The sequence below is a fragment of the Geotrypetes seraphini genome, chromosome 16, assembly GCF_902459505.1.
Source record: "Geotrypetes seraphini chromosome 16, aGeoSer1.1, whole genome shotgun sequence".
In the NCBI taxonomy this organism is placed as follows: Eukaryota; Metazoa; Chordata; class Amphibia; order Gymnophiona; family Dermophiidae; genus Geotrypetes; species Geotrypetes seraphini.
This window is the reverse complement of record NC_047099.1, coordinates 1,705,067-1,724,133: the sequence shown is the minus strand read 5'-3', so window position 1 is coordinate 1,724,133 and position 19,067 is coordinate 1,705,067. Positions and strand designations below refer to the sequence as shown.

The 19,067-nt window shown below is 44.5% G+C and overlaps 1 protein-coding gene across 4 annotated transcripts in view; it reads left to right on the top strand.

Annotated features, from left to right (window-relative positions):
• Window positions 1-6,192, top strand: part of RIMKLB (ribosomal modification protein rimK like family member B) — a 54,573-nt gene extending 48,381 nt beyond the window's left edge. For all 4 annotated transcript variants that reach the window (XR_004537243.1, XR_004537244.1, XR_004537241.1 and 1 more), the window contains one exon: window positions 6,005-6,192. The gene's annotated coding sequence lies outside the window, so the exon portion shown is untranslated. The remainder of the gene's footprint in view (window positions 1-6,004) is intronic.
• Window positions 6,193-19,067: the final 12,875 nt, after the last annotated feature.

Here is a 19,067-nt window from a genome sequence, read left to right as displayed (position 1 = left end):
TATGCCAACCAGCCAGGTGGATGTGGTTCTCCGGAAAGTTTTAAACCAGCTAATTTAGCCCTTAGAGCTGTGGTGCCTATGTCCTTTGTGGCACGCGCCTGTCTAGCTCAACTTTTGTGGGCTGGGATGGAATACATGGTGGATGGCCTCTGACCTTTGGAAGGGGCTGGCAAAGGTGTCAGCGTATTCTATGTAGGCCCGCCAAATGTTCTGGGTTCGGCAGTGGGCTGGTGATTCCATCTCCAAGGCAACTCTAGCACAGCTATCTGTTCAGGGGTCGTTGTTGTCTGGTTGACCTCATAAATTTGGTAATGGCCCATAACCCAAAGACTTGCCAGATAGTAGAGCACGGCACTTGCATGGCTCCTGCCGAAATTTTCATGACTACAGGCAAGATTCTCCATCTTTTTCGCAGAGATTTCTCATGGTTCCAGGCTACAGGTGCGTTCTATCTGCCGCCGCTTTTCCTGCCTGTATGACCCAATGACGCCAGGGACCCGAGGGCCCCTCTGGATAGGGGGTTCGGTTCTCGGAGTTTCGGCCTGCCTGGCTGCACATTATTAAAGTCCAGTGGGTTGTAGAATTTATTCAGTTGGGCTACAAGCTGGATTTGCCCAGTCTCTGTCAGACTAGTTTGTGTCTTCTCCTGTCGCGAGCCCAGATTTAATGGGCTCACTCCAGGCTGCTGTTCAGTGCTTGATGGATATTCAAGCAGTAGAGTCGGTGCCAAACTAACATTCAGTTCAGACAGATACTCTGTTTAGTTTATTGTTCCTTAGAGAGGATCAACAGATTGAAGACCGAGTCTGATTTTGCAGCACTTCCATCCGGCTCTCAAGCTTCCTCGGTTCAGGATGGTGACCATTTGGTTGGTCCTTCCAGCAATGTTTCTGGGGGACTTTCTGGCCTCCCTGGATGTTATGGAGGTGAATTTGCATATTCCTATTTTTCTAGATCACCGCAGGTTTCTGCGTTTCATGTGCTGGATCAGCTTTTGACAGTTTCGGCTCTGCCCTTTGGACTGGCGACTGTACTCCGGACCTTCACCACGGTGATGGTGGTAGTAGCGGTTCCTCTGAGGAAGATGGAGTTGCGGGCTCCCCTTATCTGGCCGCCTGGGCACACTACCATAGCGACAGTGCTCTGCGTACTGGAGGACTGGGCTGAATTGTCAACTTTAAAAAAAAAGCCATCTGATGTCCCGCAGTTGCTGGAATAGTCGATACGGCATCAGGCCATGTTTACTTGACCAAGGCTTGAAAACAGAAGCTCTGGGCACAGATTTCTTAGATATTGCAGATGGCAGCCCCTTTGGTGTGGGACATCCTATAGAGTTTGGGTTCCAGGCTTTCCAAGCTGGATGTGGTTCCCTGGACATATGCCTGTTCTAGAATGAACTGGTGGGACTTGAGCAAAGAAAATGTTCAAGACCACATTTCACCATCTACAAGTATGTAGAAGCCAGTCTTAGGAAGGCTTAATCTGGATAATTTTCATCTCTATTTCAGGTTCCTTTTATTGAACTGTCATTCTTTATGTAAACCTTTTACTGAAGATGATGCTCTTTCCTTTCCCAGTGTCATGGCTATATAGTTTAAAACCCTTGTGAGGCCAATGGCTGGAGAGTGGCAGTCACCCCTGTTTCCTGTGTAGAAGAGGTTGGATTTCATTTGTTATATACCACATCTATTCTTTATAGTATAATTTGTTCTTTTCCAGGCTGTCATTTGGTAGATGTGAAACAGCTCAAATAGTGCAAAGGCTTAATAAGTGCCCTGTAGTTCCTCTCTCGGTACCAGAGGAGAGTTTGTGCCCTGTCAGAATCATGGAAGGCATTTTCCTCCTCATTTCTTTAGGATGACTTTTTATATTGTGGCACTCCATGTAGCAAATAAGTACTGTAATTTTTACAGTAGTAATGTGGATCTTTCAGGGGCAGTGTTGCTACACTCAAATGACCTGACTTTCTTTAACTCAATACACATTTGATCCTGGTACAGAGGAGCCTTCTGTTGTGTTTAGATGTGAGTCCCTATCATAGAAGAGGATATCAATGTTCTAACTATTAATATAAATTTTAAAAAAAAAAGCTTACCTAGAGTAGTTTCAGGCAAACTGGGAAAATCCCTTCTCTTCAAAATCACAGGTCTTTGGAACGACCTCACCACCCCGCTGCGGAACCTGAGCTCCCTTCAGTTATTCCGCAAACAACTGAAAACCTGGCTTTTCAGCAAATTGTAGCTCTATCCTTCCCCTCTTTCTCTCCCCCCTTCTACACATAAGTTCATGTAATCCTTTTTCTTCTTCTCTACCCACTATTTTAAGTTCTTGTAAACCGTGTCGAGCTCCATTCTCATGGAGATGATGCGGTATATAAACTTAAGGTTTAGATTAGATTAGTTGTAGGTCTAAAAAAGATATGCTCCAAACAGGAAACTTTAACATATCCTGATAAGATGTGGTAAAAACCAAGGTAATTCAAGTACTGTAGATGTAATTTGAAAACCAAATATGATGCCAAATTATATCAAACTGGTGAGTAAATAGGTTGTGATTAAGAATAAAACCATAGTTATCATTTTTCATAACTACAGTGGAACCTTGGTTTATGAGCAAAATTCATTCCAGAAGTATGCTCGTAAACCAAATTGCTCATATATCAAAGCGAGTTTCCCCATAGGAAGTAAGGAAAACTCGCTTGATTCGTCGTCGTCCCCCCCCCCTCACTGAGAACCGGCATCGCTCCCCCCCCCCTGCTCGCACCGGCATCCCCCGCCAGCCCAAACAGAAGCCTTACCCCATCTGGCACGCAGCTCCAGGACTTGCCGATGCCATGAACGAAGATCCTTCCTGTTGCTTGGGCCTTGAGCATCTGCGCATGCTCCAGGCCTTCTGGCTCTCGCTCTCTCTGAGAATCTCGGAGAGAGCGAGAGCCAGAAGGCCTTGAGCATGTGCAGATGCTCAAGGCCCAAGCAACAGGAAGGATCTTCATTCACCAGCACATCCTGTGGGCTGCGTGCCTGTGCCAGATGGGGTAAGGCTTCTGTTTGGGCGGGCAGAGGATGCCGGTTCGCGGGGGGGGGGGGAGAGCAACGCTGGTTCTTGGGGGGCATTCTCGGGGGGAGATAGCGATGCTCGCAAATCAAGTCAACGCTCGGTTTGCGAGTCACAATTTGCGATAATGTTTTCTCGTCTTGCAAAACACTCGCAAACCGTGTTGCTCATAAACCGAGGTTTGACTTTATTTCTGCTCTATGGTAGGTTGCTTCTTGATTTTCTGTTTGTCGCAGTCCTTTGGCAAGAGCCTGAATTACAGTATTCTAGGAGGGTAGATTCAAGACGACTACTGGTTATTGTGAGATGGGCCTCCCCCCCCCCCCCCGCCCCTTAGGGTTTGTTGGGATTTTTTTGTGCATTGTACTTCTCTGTAGACAAACAGCGGTAATATCATCTGATGCTGTAGAATCCAAATTTGCTCTGTCGGTCTTTTCTGAGCATGCACCAAAATTCCCGCCCTTGAGCCATTCTCTTGTCCATCTGTCCACCTAGCTTCTAAGATGGATGCCTATGCTCTTTAGAAACTGCCCTTAAAGAAGATTCTCACTGACAAAAAGTACATTTCTCAGTTAAGCTTAAAATCAAAAGAACACACTGCAGCATGGCTGATCCTAAGCTAGATTTTTCAGAAATGCACAAAATGTGGAAAGACAATGAACTTCACAGACTTCACATGATCAATGTGAGGAAGGTTCCAGGCCCCTGACAGTCAGCTCCTGCTTGCAATGCATAAGAATGTCTCTTACATGACACCAGCAGAAGCCTCTAACAAAAGCAGCACTGACTTCCACTCTAGCTGGCATAAGCACAGCTTTAGTGTTGCTTCCGTGGCATTCCTAAGACAAGTCCAGATGCGTGGACACACCTACTCCTGCCAGCAGATAGAATGAAAACTGCTGAACTAATGACATCACTATTCAAGTATCCAGTGTAGTCGTTCCTCAGTGAGTATTTGAGTCTCCAGCCAGTGGTGGATGAGGCAACATAAGCAGTCTGAATTTGGTGTGATTGGCATGGTCTAGGTAGTTTGGTTTTGGAGCAGTTGACTTTTGCCCCTTAGTTGGGGCAGGTCCTTCCTCCTCTATTGAAACTCTTGGAGATTTCTGTCTTAAGTGAGCCTTGGTCATTCCTCACCCCTGCCTTTGGAGGGAGGTTCTTGAGAGAGACTTCCCCATGGAAAAGATTAGTGCCATAACAGAAAACAAAAGTATCATAAGGTAGTTTTTGCAGGTGCAACATCTGGGGTGATCATAAGCCTGAAGAAGAGATGGGTGGAGTGATCTGCCTTGGAGCCTGCTCTAGGCCATTGAAATCAGCAGTGGATTGGCAGGTTGCTCAGTGCACAGGAGTCTAGAGCTTATTGTAGCCATTTCAAAAGTGAAGCCAGAATGGGTAGGAACAACCAGGGATCGTTCCTATAAGACTACACCACTAGACTACCAAGAACTTGTAAGATGGAACCTAGTACCTGGTGGGTAGCAATAAGGATCAGGACACAATCAAATTTAATATAAGCACTAGGGGGCAGAAAATAAAACTACTGCAGTAGCAAACTTCAAAAAGAGACTGAGGAAACTAGAAATAAACTAAGATCTGAATGAGGTATGGAGATTTATTTAAAAATTCAATTTTGAAAGCCCAGATGAAATGTTAAATCTATTTCAAAAACATCGGTCCAAGGAAGCAAAATGATTGCCAAGTTCACTGACCCACACCACCCACTTGCACATGTCCCTTAATGACATGTTAGTTCTTGAATTCAAGTACTGTACTTGTCTCTGCCACTCCAACTGAGAGGCTGCACACACATCAGTCACCCTTTTTGATTAGACTGTATCAATGTCAGTATTTCTTTTAGATATGATAAGAGGCATTTAAATATCTATATGGCATAAATGTACATGAGGTGAGTCTCTTTGGAAAGAAAGCTTCAGAATGAAGGCATGGGATAAAGTTAAGAAGTGATAGACTCAAGAGTAATCTAAGGAAATATATTTTTACAGAAAGGGTGGTAGATGTATGGAATAGTCTCCCAGTAAAGGTGGTGGAGATGGTCTATGTCTGAATTCAAGAAAGCATGGGACAGGGCACGTGGGATCTCTTAGGGAGAGAAGGAGATAATGGATGCTGCAAGTGGGCCATTTGGCCTTTATTTGCCATCATGTTTCTATTATTGCTGAGTCTGCCTCTTTTTACCCACATCCCAAGATCTCATTTTAGAGCTGTATTTTTCAAACCCAATCCTCAGGACACCCCACAGTCAGTTGGAGTTTCAGACTATCCAGCCACAGTTTATTTTTATGAATATGCATGAGAGACACTTGCATTCCCCATTTATGCCTGTCTCTCATCCATATTTATTGTGGATATCCTGAAACCCCAATTGACTCTGGGTGCTCCTGTTTTCCACTCTTCTTTCTGTTTCAAGGCCTGTTGTGTCTGTGCTTACACCTGAAAGAATAGGAATAAGCATTAAGCACCGATAAATTTAAGATGTGAATTAATAAAGTCCAGAGAAAACATGAGTAAAAAACCTTGTCAATATATTTAAAAGCAGGAAAATCCATTGGATATTAAATGACCAGAGGGTGAAAGTGGCACTAGGGTAAGGCAAAAGTCATTGCAAAAAAATTAAATGAGTTCTTGCTTCAGTCTATACTGAAGAGGTTGGGAAGAGAACTACATACACCAGGGCCATTTCCCCTGGTAGGAAAGTGTATTGGATTATTTCCACCCCACAAACATGTTTTGCAAAATGCAGAGTGGTCTCTTGGCTTCCTGAAGTAATGGCAAATGAGTTACTCTGCCAGAAAGTCCATTCCCCCTCTCAAGCCTCTGCTGTTTGTATATTGTTAGGAATATTTCTTTTGTTGCATTAATGCTCTTTCCCTCACTACATGCTGATGCTTTCATTTTTTTCTATGTATGTGACTTGGTCCTGTTTTAGGTTTTGGAAGCTGCAGCAGTCTTGAGAAGATCTGTTCCTGTGCCTCCTTTATAGGAAGGAAAAGCTCTACAAAGGTGGTTTGAGGCATATCCATAATCGCAAGGGAAACAAGACCCAGATGAGTGTCTCACTGTTTGGAGCAGAGGACCTTCTGTCCATGAAAAAAATAAAACATTTACTTTCTAATGCTTTTTGCTTCTCAAAGTCCTTTCTGGCCTTAAATCCATGTATGTGGAGAAGAATTGGGTTTGATCTGTTTTAGAAGTGGCTGCACCTTGTGGATCCTCCCCTCCCTTTCAATTCTTCTGTCTCCTGTACAAGAGCTAAACTTGTGTGTATTGAGTTAAAATGAGGATTAAGAGAGTACTTCTGTTACAGGATAGATCATTTTTAGAGCTTCTGATCCTGGCTTAATCTGACCTTGGCCCGAATGCACTAAAATTGTTGCTAAAATCCGGTGGGTCACTGTGGGGCCGGAAGATTATCCGATTTTAAAACTGATTGATGTTCAACTGACTTTGCATGGAGGTTGGCCGTAATCGCACCCATCAGTCATCGGAAAAGTGACTTTCACACATGCACAGAGCCAGCAGGACAAACCCTGAACAGCTGAGCAGGGGAAGCTCCAAAGCAGCCTCCTGCTGCTCAGAGCAGAAAGGAAGAGTAGGGTTTTGGTGTTTTTTTAATGGGCACTGAGGTTGTGCCTGTGTTACATACATACACACATATCATCTGTGTTCATTAAAAAGAAAGTTCTCCAGCGCCTCCCAAGACAAAGGCCTCCCCCCACTCCCCCTAACTTAAAAAAAAAAAAAAAATCAGCAAGAGGGTTGCCCACTTCCTGCCTTTGGTCACCCTTACCCCCTCCCCAATAACTTAAACAAAAATCAGGAGGGATGTCCACTCCGTCCTGCCTTGGCCATCTGGGCCACCCCCATACCCCTAACTGCCCAAAGTCTGGACCCTCACCACCTTTAAGTCTTCAGGATAAGGCACTAGTGGGCTGGTGGAAGTTGGGTCAGAATCCCCCCCCCCCCCCGGTACCTTGTAGAAATCCAGCAAAAGGTATGCCCACTCCCTCCTAGCAGGCCTGCCTCTTCAAAATGGAGGACTTTTCCCATCCTGATGCATCCTGGGAGAGGCCTGATTGGCTCAGTTCCTAAAACCCCTTCAGGCCTCCCTGGGCCAATCAGGGCCCTAGGTCCCCTTTCCGATGCATCCTAGTAAGGGAACCTAAGATTCTAGTTCCAATTGGAGTCTTATGTCCCTCCAAGTGCATCCCAGGATGCACCAAGAAGGGGGAGGCCTGTTGGCAGGAGGGAGTGGGCATCCCTCTTGCTGGATTTCTACTACAAGGCATGAGGGGGGGTTGGGGGCTGTGCTTAAGCTGTAGGGGTTCTGACCTGACTCCCACCAGGGCCTTCTCTTAGGGACTTTGGAGGGGGTGCCTTGGCGGTGGGGTATGTGTGGGAGGGTCCGGGTTTTGGGCAATTGGGGGTGGGGTGGTCTGGATTTATGAGGCAGGAGGAAGTGGGCATCTTTATTTTGGGTGGGGAGTGTTGTAGCTGACTGGCAGACCTGTTGGTAATTTTGGGTTGTTTGTAGTGGTTGCTAGATTTAATGTATGCCTAAATGATGTTAGGGCATAGATTGGGGTGCTTGTTTTTAATATTAATGACCTCATTTTAATACTGATAGCAGAGTCAGAGGGTGCAGTGACCGCATGGAAAAGCCCGCAGTGAGCCATTGTGGACATCGGTCAGTAAATTACATCTGTCGCTAAACTGGTTCAACTGGTTTGGTGATAATTGTTAATGCATGGTAAATTTAGAACATCTGGGCCCTTGTTCTCTATTCTTTATGATGTGATGGATGAGTACAGTGGTAATCGTAGAGGAGGGGAGAGCCTTGGAAGCTGCACTGAACCAAAACTCAGTTTCCTACTCGGATTCTAGAAACAAATAGGACAGAAGCATAACTAATGTGTTATTTTCTTTCTATTCCTTCCTTGAAAGGACATCAAAGTTATAGAAAGCACTAAATGTGAAAGCTGTCCAGGTCAAGTGTTCACACAAGGGCCAGTTGCTTAAATTTTTTTATTTGGCATCAGATCTAATGTGATACACAGTAATAAGCTAGTATTTATAAAATCTTTATAATCTAATTAATGCCTAAACATACACAATGTCAATGAACAAAACCACTTTTAAATAAAACAGAAAAAATTATCACCAAAAAATTGTCACTTCAAATTTCATCTTGATCTCTTATGAAACAATAATTCCACATCTCACAATAAAAAGAATTTACAATGCCAGGAAAAAGTTTGAACAAAAAAATGTGTGTTTAACAATTTTTGAAACTTACAAAGTTGTAGGCCTGCAACAGAGAAACATGATTTCAAAGTACTAACGTACCTTCCGTTTATGTATGTCCAATAACATACCATTTTCTGATCTTAACGATCTGGTGGCTTATATGTATTGAATTTTAATTTTGCTGTAAAGATATATTTACATTCTTTGTGTTTACCCAATTGTTAAATCAAACACTCCGAACCACTGAAGGTATTTCATCTACAAAGGAACAAGCCTCAGATTATGGAGCTTCACCCACTGGGTTTTCTTGAGAAGAAATTCCTATTCTCCTGCTCCTCTTTACATCACTGGCTTGAACCCAACCTACCTACTTTTCACTAAAGTTATATTTTTCTATTTTTATTAAATCTCTTGTTGATGTAATAAAATTATTCTTTTAAAAAAGCCTCTTTAATTCATTATTTACAAACCTACTATGGACTTTATAAACTTCATGAACTCTTTACTGAAAATAATTGACCTAACATTTCAGAACAGAACCGACAGGTTAATATAAAAATTGTACTTATCTTGAAAAGTGCACTGATGCTGTAAAGTGCTACTTTGAAAAGTGCTCAGAACCAGCAGGAGCATCTGCAGTGCCTACAGAAGTGTTGCTCAAAAAATTTTCCTTGACGCAGCGGGGGTGTTGTCTGCCCCACGAAACGCATGCCATGTCGGATGGATGAAAAAAAGGAAGTATAATAAGCAACTGCTTGGTCATAGAGCAGGAATTAAAGCACTTTGGCACAGATGATTAGCATGAACTGAAGTACCTTAAAGCACCATTGCACTTGTCAACGTAGCACTTTAGAGCATCAGTGCACTTTTCAAGATAAGTACAATTTTTATATTAATTACATTACATTAGTGACTTCTATTCCGCCCGTACCTTGTAGTTCTAGGCGGATTACAAAAAAAGCTAACTGGACATTTCCAGGAAAATTACAATGTTGGAAATTATAGGGTAACGAAGATAAAAGGACATTTCCAGGAGATTTGCAGTTTAGGGAGCTGCTTACATGGTTGAGACTTTGAAGAGAAAGGTTGCAAGAGAGGGAGATTTTCAGGGGGAGTTTGCAGGGGAGGACAAGGGGAAGAGTTAAGATATTTGGATAAATTTTTTGAATAGCAGGGTTTTGATTTCTTTTCGAAATGATTTGAAGTCGTTCATTGTCAGCAAGATGGAGATGGTCAAGTTTCGCTGCTTGCGTCGCTAGTAGATTGTCAAACATCTTGCGTTGAGTTCCTTTTAATGGGGGGTAGGTAAATGGGGTCTGAGTTCTCCTTTGTCTAGTACTAAGGTTCTGATTTAGGCGGTTGTTTAGGTAAGTGGCAGTGCCATTTATTGCTTTGAATAATAGACAGTATAGTTTGAATTGAATTTGTGCTTGTATTGGTAACCAGTGAGTCTAGGTAGGCAGTGGTGATGTGGTCAAATTTACTTAGCGAGTAGATCAATCTGAGAGCTGTGTTTTGTACAGTCTGTAGTTGTTTTATCATGTTTGCAGGGCATGGAAGATAGAGGATGTTGCAAAAGTCTGATAGACCTAGGACTAGGGATTGGACTATGAGCCTATATTGCTCTTTGTCGAATCTATCGGTTCTGTTCATAGTCCATTGTAGGTTCGTAAATAATGAATTAAAGAGGTTGTTTTTTTTAAAGAATAATTTTATTACATCAACAGATTTAATAAAGATAGAAAAATATAACTTTAGTGAAAGGTAGGTAGGTTGGGTTCAAGCCAGTGATGTAAAGAGGAGCAGGAGAATAGGAATTTCTTCTCAAGAAAACCCAAAGTAGGTGAAGCTCCAAAATCTGAGGCTTGTTCCTTTGTAGATAAAATACCTTCAGTGTCATTTTAGTTTTTACCAGTGGTTCCGTTACATTCTTTTTGTAACATTGTTGCTATTGGTAGCATCATTTTGTCCTATTTCCCCAGTCTCGGCATACAGGCTCAGGGAACAGAAAAGCTTTGTGTGGTTTTTGCTCTCTTCCCTCCTACTGCCCCCCCCCCTCTCCCCAAGGTGATAAAGTTTCATGTCCTTCCTGTCTCCTCACCCTGAAGGCCTTGACTACTGTCTCTGCTTCAGGTTTCTCTGGTTAGGTTGCCATGAGCTACTACTGTGTGAGGTTGTGTTCTAGCTTGGAATGTAACACATGCCTTTTATGATAATACTAGACTTTAAGCCTGTTACATTAACGGGTGCTAGAATAGATGTGTGTCTTTCTGTCTCTCCTTGGCCGCTGTCTGTCTGTCTCTCTGGTCCCCTATCTGTAATTCTGTCTGTGTCTCTCCCTGGGCCCCTGTCTGTCTTGCTTTCTTTCTTTCTCGCTCCTTGGCTGCTGGCTATCTATCTGTTTGTCTCTTTGGCCCCCTGTCTGTCATTCTTTCTGTCTGTGTCTCTCCCTGGCCCCCTGTCTGTCTTTCTTGCTCCTTGGCCGCTGGCTGTCTATCCGTTTGTCTCTCTGGTCCCATGTCTTTGTCATTCTTTCTGTCTGTCTCTCTGACCCCCTGTCTGTTATTCTTTCTGTCTTGTCTTTCTGGCCCCATCTGTCTTTCTGTCTGTCTCTCTCCCTGGCCTCCTGCCTATCTCTCTCTGGTCCCCCAAGCAAAGCAAGATTGCTGCCTGCCCCCCAGCAGCCCCTTTATCCTCTCCACTTCTTTCTGTCTGTCTCTTTTCCTGGCCCCCTGCCTATCTCTCTGGCCCCCTGAGCAAACCAAGATTGCAGCCTGCCCCCCAGCACACCCTTTCCCCCAAAGCAGCCCCTTTTCCCTCTCCCCCTCCATTTCCCTGTGTAGCAGTAGCAGCCGGACGCCTCATAGCACTTCAAAGGACACCCTCCTGCTGTTGCAAGCCGCCGCACGCCGCAAATCAAACACGGCCATGGAGTCACAAATCACGCTGTCAGGGATCACAACGTAAGTGCGCATGCATGCTTAGGGTTTTATTATAGAGGATAGACCACCAGAACTTGGTATTGACTTACTGGGGTGTCAGGACAAGCAGGAGCAAGAAATGTGCTCTCTTTCGTCATGCTAACTTTAGCTCTGCCTTGAGCCCCTTATAGCAAGGCACCTAAATTTATTCTAGAGACTTAAACCAGCTGGGTTTGTGGATATCATGAGCATGCATGGTACGTGTATTCAGCACATAGAACATAAGAACTGCCGCTGCTGGATCAGACTGGTGGTCCATCGTGCCCAGCAGTCCACTCACGCGGCGGTCCCCTGGTCAAAGACCAGCGCCCCAACTGAGACCAGCCCTACCTGCGTACGTTCTGATTTAGCACGAACCTGTCCAACTTTGTGTTGAATCCCTGGAGGGTGTTCTCCCCTACGACAGACTCCGGAAGAGCGTTCCAGTTTTCTACCACTCTAGGTGAAAAAGAACTTCCTTCTCCGATCTGCTCGTGATCCCCTTCTTTATCATTCCTAGCATTCTTTTCGCCGCAGCCGCACATTGCGTGAACGGCTTCATCGACTTGTTGATCAGAACTCCCAAGTCTTGTTCCTGGAAGGTCTCTCCAAGTACTGCCCAGGACATCTTGTATTCGTGCATGAGATTTTTGTTACCGACAAGCGTCACTTTACACATATCCATGTTGAACCTCACCTGCCATGTCGATGCCCATTCTTCGAGCCTGATTATGTCACGTTGCAGATCTTTGCAATTCCCCTGTGTCTTCACTACTCTGAATAACTTCATATCCTCCACAAATTTAAACTTTACACATATCCATGTTGAACCTCACCTGCCATGTCGATGCCCATTCTTCGAGCCTGATTATGTCATGTTGCAGATCTTTGCAATTCCCCTGTGTCTTCACTACTCTGAATAACTTCATATCCTCCACAAATTTAATCACCTCACTCGTCGTACCAATGTCTAGATCATTTATAAAGATGTTGAAGAGCATGGGTCCAAGCATCGAGCCCTGCGGCACCACACTTGACGCTCCTCCAGTCCTAGTATTGTCCATTAACCCTCACACAAGAAAGATGTTTAACGATTGACTCTCCAGTGATCCAGACACATGCACAGACCTTCTTTGCCTGCAGATGGTCTGTACATGCACTAGTCCTCTGTGCATGGTAGAACTGGAAACATTACTTTTTTACTTTACTATTTTACTTTGCGAGCCCCTGGTTTTAACCAGCTTTAAACCCGTGGGTTAAAACCACGGGCTTGCACTGCGGGGAAGGAAAGGAGAGGCAGGGCCGCCGGATCGATTGAGGGTTGTTTCGGGGACCCGTATGTCAAAGCCGCAGCTAGTCACCTGAAGTTCACTGGCAGGGTTAAGGCTTTGAATAGCAGAATCGGGGCAGAGAGCAGGGTTTTTGCTCAAGCGTGGATCAGATCGGAGGATGATCGGCCATGAGGTTAGTGAATCGGGTCGCAAAGTGGTCGGGACCTGATCGGTGTCCTTAGTGAATCTAGCCCTATGTCAACTCTACTTTGAAGAGAAAAAAAAAGTTGGAGATGTTTGGGGCAAGCTCAAAATTCCAAATAGATTACTACAGGATTAAGCACCACAGCGATTGCATTTAATAAGTCATTTCAATTATTGAGTTTGATATAGGTCAGTAACATTTAGAGTGTCACCTAATTAAAGACAATTGGCTATGTGTTAGGGAGAGTACATAAAAATACAGGCATCGCAGGGCTGGGTGTAAATGGCCATGGCCTGGATCTTGTCTAGACTGAAAGCAAATCTTAGCTGTGAATGCCAATGGCAAAACATTACTCTGCTTTCTGATAGTAAACTGCTACTGTTGGCTAAGGGAGAAAGAGATTTTGCCTCTTGTAATGGTCCAGCAACAGTCAAAATGCTTAAGCAGACAAGCAGGGGGAATGCTGGCGTTCCCTGATCTGGGGTGCTCCTCCCCTTGCCTTCCGTTTTTTCTTCAGCATTCCTAGGCAGATGCCGCTCTCCCCTCCTCACCCATACATAAAAAAAAAGACTCTACTGCCAGGACCCCAGACTAAAACCACAGCTAAACAGTGAAATATTAAAAAAGAAAAATGTCAGAAATCACTTAGCATTGTTGGTTGGAGATCAGATGTTGTGTGTATTAATTGCCTTTATGAACGGCGTGGATAACAAATGCGGTGAAAAAGGCGATAAGAGACAAGAAAACATCATTTAGAAAATGGAAAAAGGACCAAACAAAGGACAACCAGAAGGAACACAAAAGGCACCAAAAGGACTATCACCGAGCGGTTAGGAAAGCAAAAAGAGAATATGAGGAGAGGCTGGCGGGGGAAGCAAGAAACTTCAAACCATTCTTCAGGTATGTGAAGGGGAAACAACCAGCCAGGGAGGAAGTGGGACCGTTAGACGATGGAGACAGGAAGGGAGTAGTAAAGGAAGAAAAAGAGATAGCTGACAAGTTCTTCTCGTCAGTCTTCACGAGAGAGGACACATCCAACATCCCAGAACCTGAGGAGCACATAAACGGAAACCCTGATGAGAAGCTAGTCCAACTAGAGGTAAACAAAGAGGATGTTCTCAGAAAGATAGACAGACTAAAGAGCGATAAATCACCAGGTCCGGACGGCATCCACCCAAGGGTATTAAAAGAACTGAGAAACGAAATAGCAGATACACTAAGCCAAATATGTAACCTATCCTTAAAAACTGGGGAGATCCCAGAAGACTGGAAAATAGCCAATGTCACACCCATCTTTAAGAAGGGATCAAGGGGTGACCCGGGAAACTACAGGCCGGTGAGCTTGACCTCGGTTCCGGGAAAGATGATGGAAGCACTAATCAAGGACGCAATCTGTGAATACATAGAAGGCAATGGACAACTGAAGGCGAGCCAGCACGGCTTCTGCAAGGGAAGATCGTGCCTCACGAACTTACTGTATTTCTTTGAGGGAATAAACAACCAGGTGGATAAAGGGGAATCCATAGACATCATTTACCTTGACTTCCAAAAAGCCTTCGATAAGGTACCTCACGAAAGACTACTTAAGAAGCTGTGGAGCCACGGGGTGCAGGGGGATATCCACCGATGGATCAAACACTGGCTGGCAGGCAGGAAGCAGAGGGTTGGAGTAAAGGGCCATTACTCAGACTGGCAATGGGTCACGAGTGGAGTTCCACAGGGGTCGGTGCTGGGACCAATCCTGTTCAATATATTCATCAACGACCTGGAGACGGGGACGACATGTGAGGTTATCAAATTTGCTGATGACACCAAGCTTTGCAGCAGGGTTAGAAACGCGGAAGACTGTGAGGTCCTGCAAAGAGACCTAACAAGACTGGAAGAGTGGGCAAAAAAATGGCAAATGAGTTTTAATATAGAGAAATGTAAGGTCATGCATGTAGGGAAGAAGAACCCGATGTTCAGCTACAAAATGGGGGGATCACTGCTAGGGGTAAGCAACCTTGAAAGAGACCTGGGGGTGATGGTGGACACAACATTGAAAGCATCAACTCAGTGCGCAACGGCCTCAAAGAAATTGAACAGAATGTTGGGTATCATTAAAAAGGGTATCTCGACCAGGACGAAGGAAGTCATCATGCCGCTGTATCATGCAATGGTGCGCCCACATCTGGAGTACTGTGTCCAATACTGGTCGCCGTACCTCAAGAAGGACATGGCAGTACTCGTGGGGGTCCAGAGGAGAGCAACTAAACTGATAAATATATGGAAAACTATTCGTATGCTGACAGGTTGAAGATGCTGGGGCTCTTCTCCCTGGAAAAGCGGAGACATGATAGAAACCTTCAAAATCCTGAGTGGCATAGAGAAATTGGACAGGGACAGATTTTTCAGACTGTGGGGAACCACTAACACAAGGGGTCACTCGGAAAAATTGAGAGGGGACAGGTTTAGAACAAATGCTAGGAGGTTCTTTTTTACCCAGAGGGTGGTGGACACATGGAACGCGCTTCCGGAGGTTGTGATAGCCCAGAGCACATTGCAGGGTTTCAAGGAAGGTTTAGACAAGTTCCTAAAAGAAAAGGGGATTGAGGGTTACAGATAAAAAAGAAGAGGTAGGTTACAGAAACGGACAGGAACCACATTACAGGTCATGGACCTGACGGGCCGCCGCGAGAGCGGACCGCTGGGCGCGATGGACCAATGGTCTGACCCAGTGGTGGCAACTTCTTATGTTCTTATGAAGAGCCTCACTCAAGGTGGTGGTTACCACTTATGTTAATGCTATTGTAGGTAAATAACCCTATTGACCTACAAGGCGTAGTATACAGCACTGGCAGGTATCATTTGCTGATCAATTCTTAGGCATGCTTCACTTTGCTTGTGCTGCAATGTTAACTGCTTGGTCTCTCAAAATGGATGAAATCTAGGACAAGGACTGGTGGGGTTTGAAGGTTGAGCCTCTGCGCTTGGGAGATGTGACAAATCTTCCATGCTTCTAGCAACTACACTGACACAGAAATGGTCACAAAACAAGTCAGGACCAAGAACTAGGGCTTTAATCTTGAATTCACATTGTGACTGGAAAAAAAAAGGGGGGGGGGGGCTTAAAGACTGTCATAGTAACATAGGGCTAGATTCACAAAGCAAACTGATTGTGTACCAATCGGTCTGTGACCTCTTTGCAACCAGATTTCCCTCGGGTCCCATTCACTAACCTCTCCTGCGATCCAATTCGAATCTGCATGCAAATGAGGAGAAAAGCATGCAAAGTAGGCAAAGATGCGATTACCAACACAAATTTTCCAAACCAACTGGGCTGGCCGATCATCCCAAGAACTGACTGCTCCATAGAAGCCTTGCTTTGCCCCGATCTGTCTCCTGCCTGCTCTCCCCGAATGTTATCCTGCTTTGCCCCGATCTGTCTCCTGCCTGCTCTCCCTGAATGTTGCCCTGCTCTTCCCTGCACTGCAAGCCCGTGGTTTTAACCCACGGGTTAAAACCATGGGCTCAGTCTACAAAAGTCCTGCGTCTGAACCAGAAGCCTTCTTTCTGATGTCGCAACGTCAGAGGGAAGGCTTTCAGATGAGGCATGGGGCGCGCAAGGAGCCGCTGCCCATGGCTTTGTGCACTGCAGCACTGAGGAAGAGGAAGCCAGCCCAAAGATAATACCGGGAGCGGCATAAAATGGCCAGGTGGGAGCAGGCCAGAAGGCAAGGCACAGCATGGAGGGAGGGAGACAACAATGGTAGGGGGAATGATTTTATTTTTGAATTTAGTGATTGATTTACATCTGCTGTCTGTGTTTTGCACTGTTTAGGAAGAAATGCATTTGTTTCTTTTCCTTTTGGGGTTGTACTGCATGCAGTCTTGCATCTTAGGGTTTGTTTGTATATATTAGTACTTTTAGTTTTTGGTCCCGTATTTGCATGGAGTTATCTGTGTTCTGGTAGGAATGAATATTGAGAAGCTTAGTTTAATTTTGTGGTTAACAGTTATGTGTTAATACGATTATATTGTGTGTATATATATGAAAAATGAATGGAAAAAATGGTGTTAAAATTAGTACTATTATGGGGGCGGGGTCTGGGGCGGAGATGGGCATGACTTAGCCCAGTGTTCTTCAACTGCCGGTCCACAAAATAATTATCTTATTTCCACTGGTCCATAGGTGTCAAAAGGTTGAAGAACACTGCTCTAGACTAGAGTATACGTGTTCAGAAGAGAGAATGGACAGGAGAGATATGATACAGAGCTAATCAACAGCAGCTCACCAGATGGATGCCATCTTGGAAAGACAAATAATTTAAATCTAACATGCAAATCTGAGTGTTTTAGATTCCACAGTGCAGTTCTTGTGTAGCTATGATGACCTCCTCAACTACTTCTACCTACTGTATCTGATACTATTTTTTTTATTTTCTGAATGCAATTTTTCTTTACATAATACACAAAATCACAGCTGGATCAGGAGACCGTAAGTCTCCTTTAGCCAATGCACAGTGCAAGTAACAATGGATTTATAAATATAAGCATAGTCTATTGTGGTTAGAGTGATTAATGATTGGACTGAAGTCTCATGGCTAGACTTGGTGTTATGTTGCCCTCTTGTGGCTATTGAAAGGAAGATATTATTTTTAAACACTAATTTCTTATATATTGCCTGCAAGCCAGAAAGTTTTTGCAGCAATGTACAAGAGTTATCTTTCTGTCTGTTCCCTCCCATAAGCATCTGTGACACCCAATTCAAACTGGTAGGAGATTCTGTTGAACTTTGTGGCCAGCACTTTGTTCATTGAATCCTTAAATTCTATAATCGGTAGTCGTCCACCCTTGGAGAAGATAAACTTTATCTGCTTTTCTTTATCATAAGAACATAAGAATTGCCACTGCTGAGTCAGACCAGTGGTCCATCATGCCCAGCAGTCCGCTCACGCGGCGGCCCTCTGGTCTAAAACCAGCACCTTAACTGAGACTAGCCCTACCAGCGCACGTTCTTGTTCAGCAGAAACTTGTCTAACTTTGTCTTGAATCCTTGGAGGGTGTTTTCCCCTATAACAGCCTCTGGAAGAGTGTTCCAGCTTTCTACCACTCTCTGGGTGAAGAAGAACTTCCTTACGTTTGTACGGAATCTATCCCCTTTCAACTTTAGAGAGTGCCCTTTTGTTCTCCCTACCTTGGAGAGGGTGAACAACCTGTCCTTATCTACTTCAGTACCTTGAATGTTTCGATCATGTCCCCTCTCAATCTCCTCTGTTCGAGAGAGAAGAGGCCCAGTTTCTCTAATCTTACGCTGTATGGCAGCTCCTCTAGCCCCTTAACCATCTTAGTCGCTCTTCTCTGGACCCTTTCGAGTAGTACCCTGTCCTTCTTCAGGTACGGCGACCAGTGCTGGACGCAGTACTCCAGGTGAGGGCGTACCATGGCCTGGTACAGCGGCATGATAACCTTCATCTGTTCATGATCCCCTTCTTTATCATTCCTAGCATTCTGTTTGCCCTTTTTGCTGCCGCCGCACATTGTATGGATGGCTTCATCGACTTGTCGATCAGAACTCCCAAGTCCCTTTCCTGAGGGTCTCTCCAAGTACCGCCCCGGACATCCTGTATTCGTGCATGAGATTTTTGTTACCGACATGCATCACTTTACACTTCTGTGGAGTTATGATGCTATGGATCCATTCCTTCTACTGCCAAGTAGTGCTGCCTGATTCAGGGGAAAAATTTTCGATTTGATTCAGTCTATTGAATCAATGATTTTTTTTTTTTTTTAATTTAATTTAATTCAATTCGATTTTCCTGCCCAATTGGGTGTTTTTTGGGGTTGGTTTGTTTTTCCAAAACATCCTGGTGGGTTTATTTTGTAGCCTCTTCACCCACCCCACCCCCTTTGCCCTCTCCTAGCCACACTAGCGCTGTGGTATAAACAAAATAAACAAACAAAAAAGACTTTTCCTCTCTATGTTAGGTCCTAGCTCACATTTGCTGTCTAACACAAGCTCTGGCAGGATACACATTTCAAATCTGACATATTGTAATCAGAAAATAAAATTATTTTTTTACCTTTTGTTGTCTGGTCATTATTCAAATCATATTAGTCCCAAGCTCTGGTTTCTGTTTGTCTTCTGTTAACTCGCTTGCTAGGGTCTCCTGCCCATTTGATGTTTTCTTCTTTCTCCGTGCTCACCATCCATCGGTCCAGCATTTCTCTAATAACCACTCCCCCATCCAGTATTTCTATCCCCCCTCCCTCCACACCATTCCTTGGCTTCTCTCCCTTTCTTTTCCCTGTGCTAGTCAGAGCTGATGC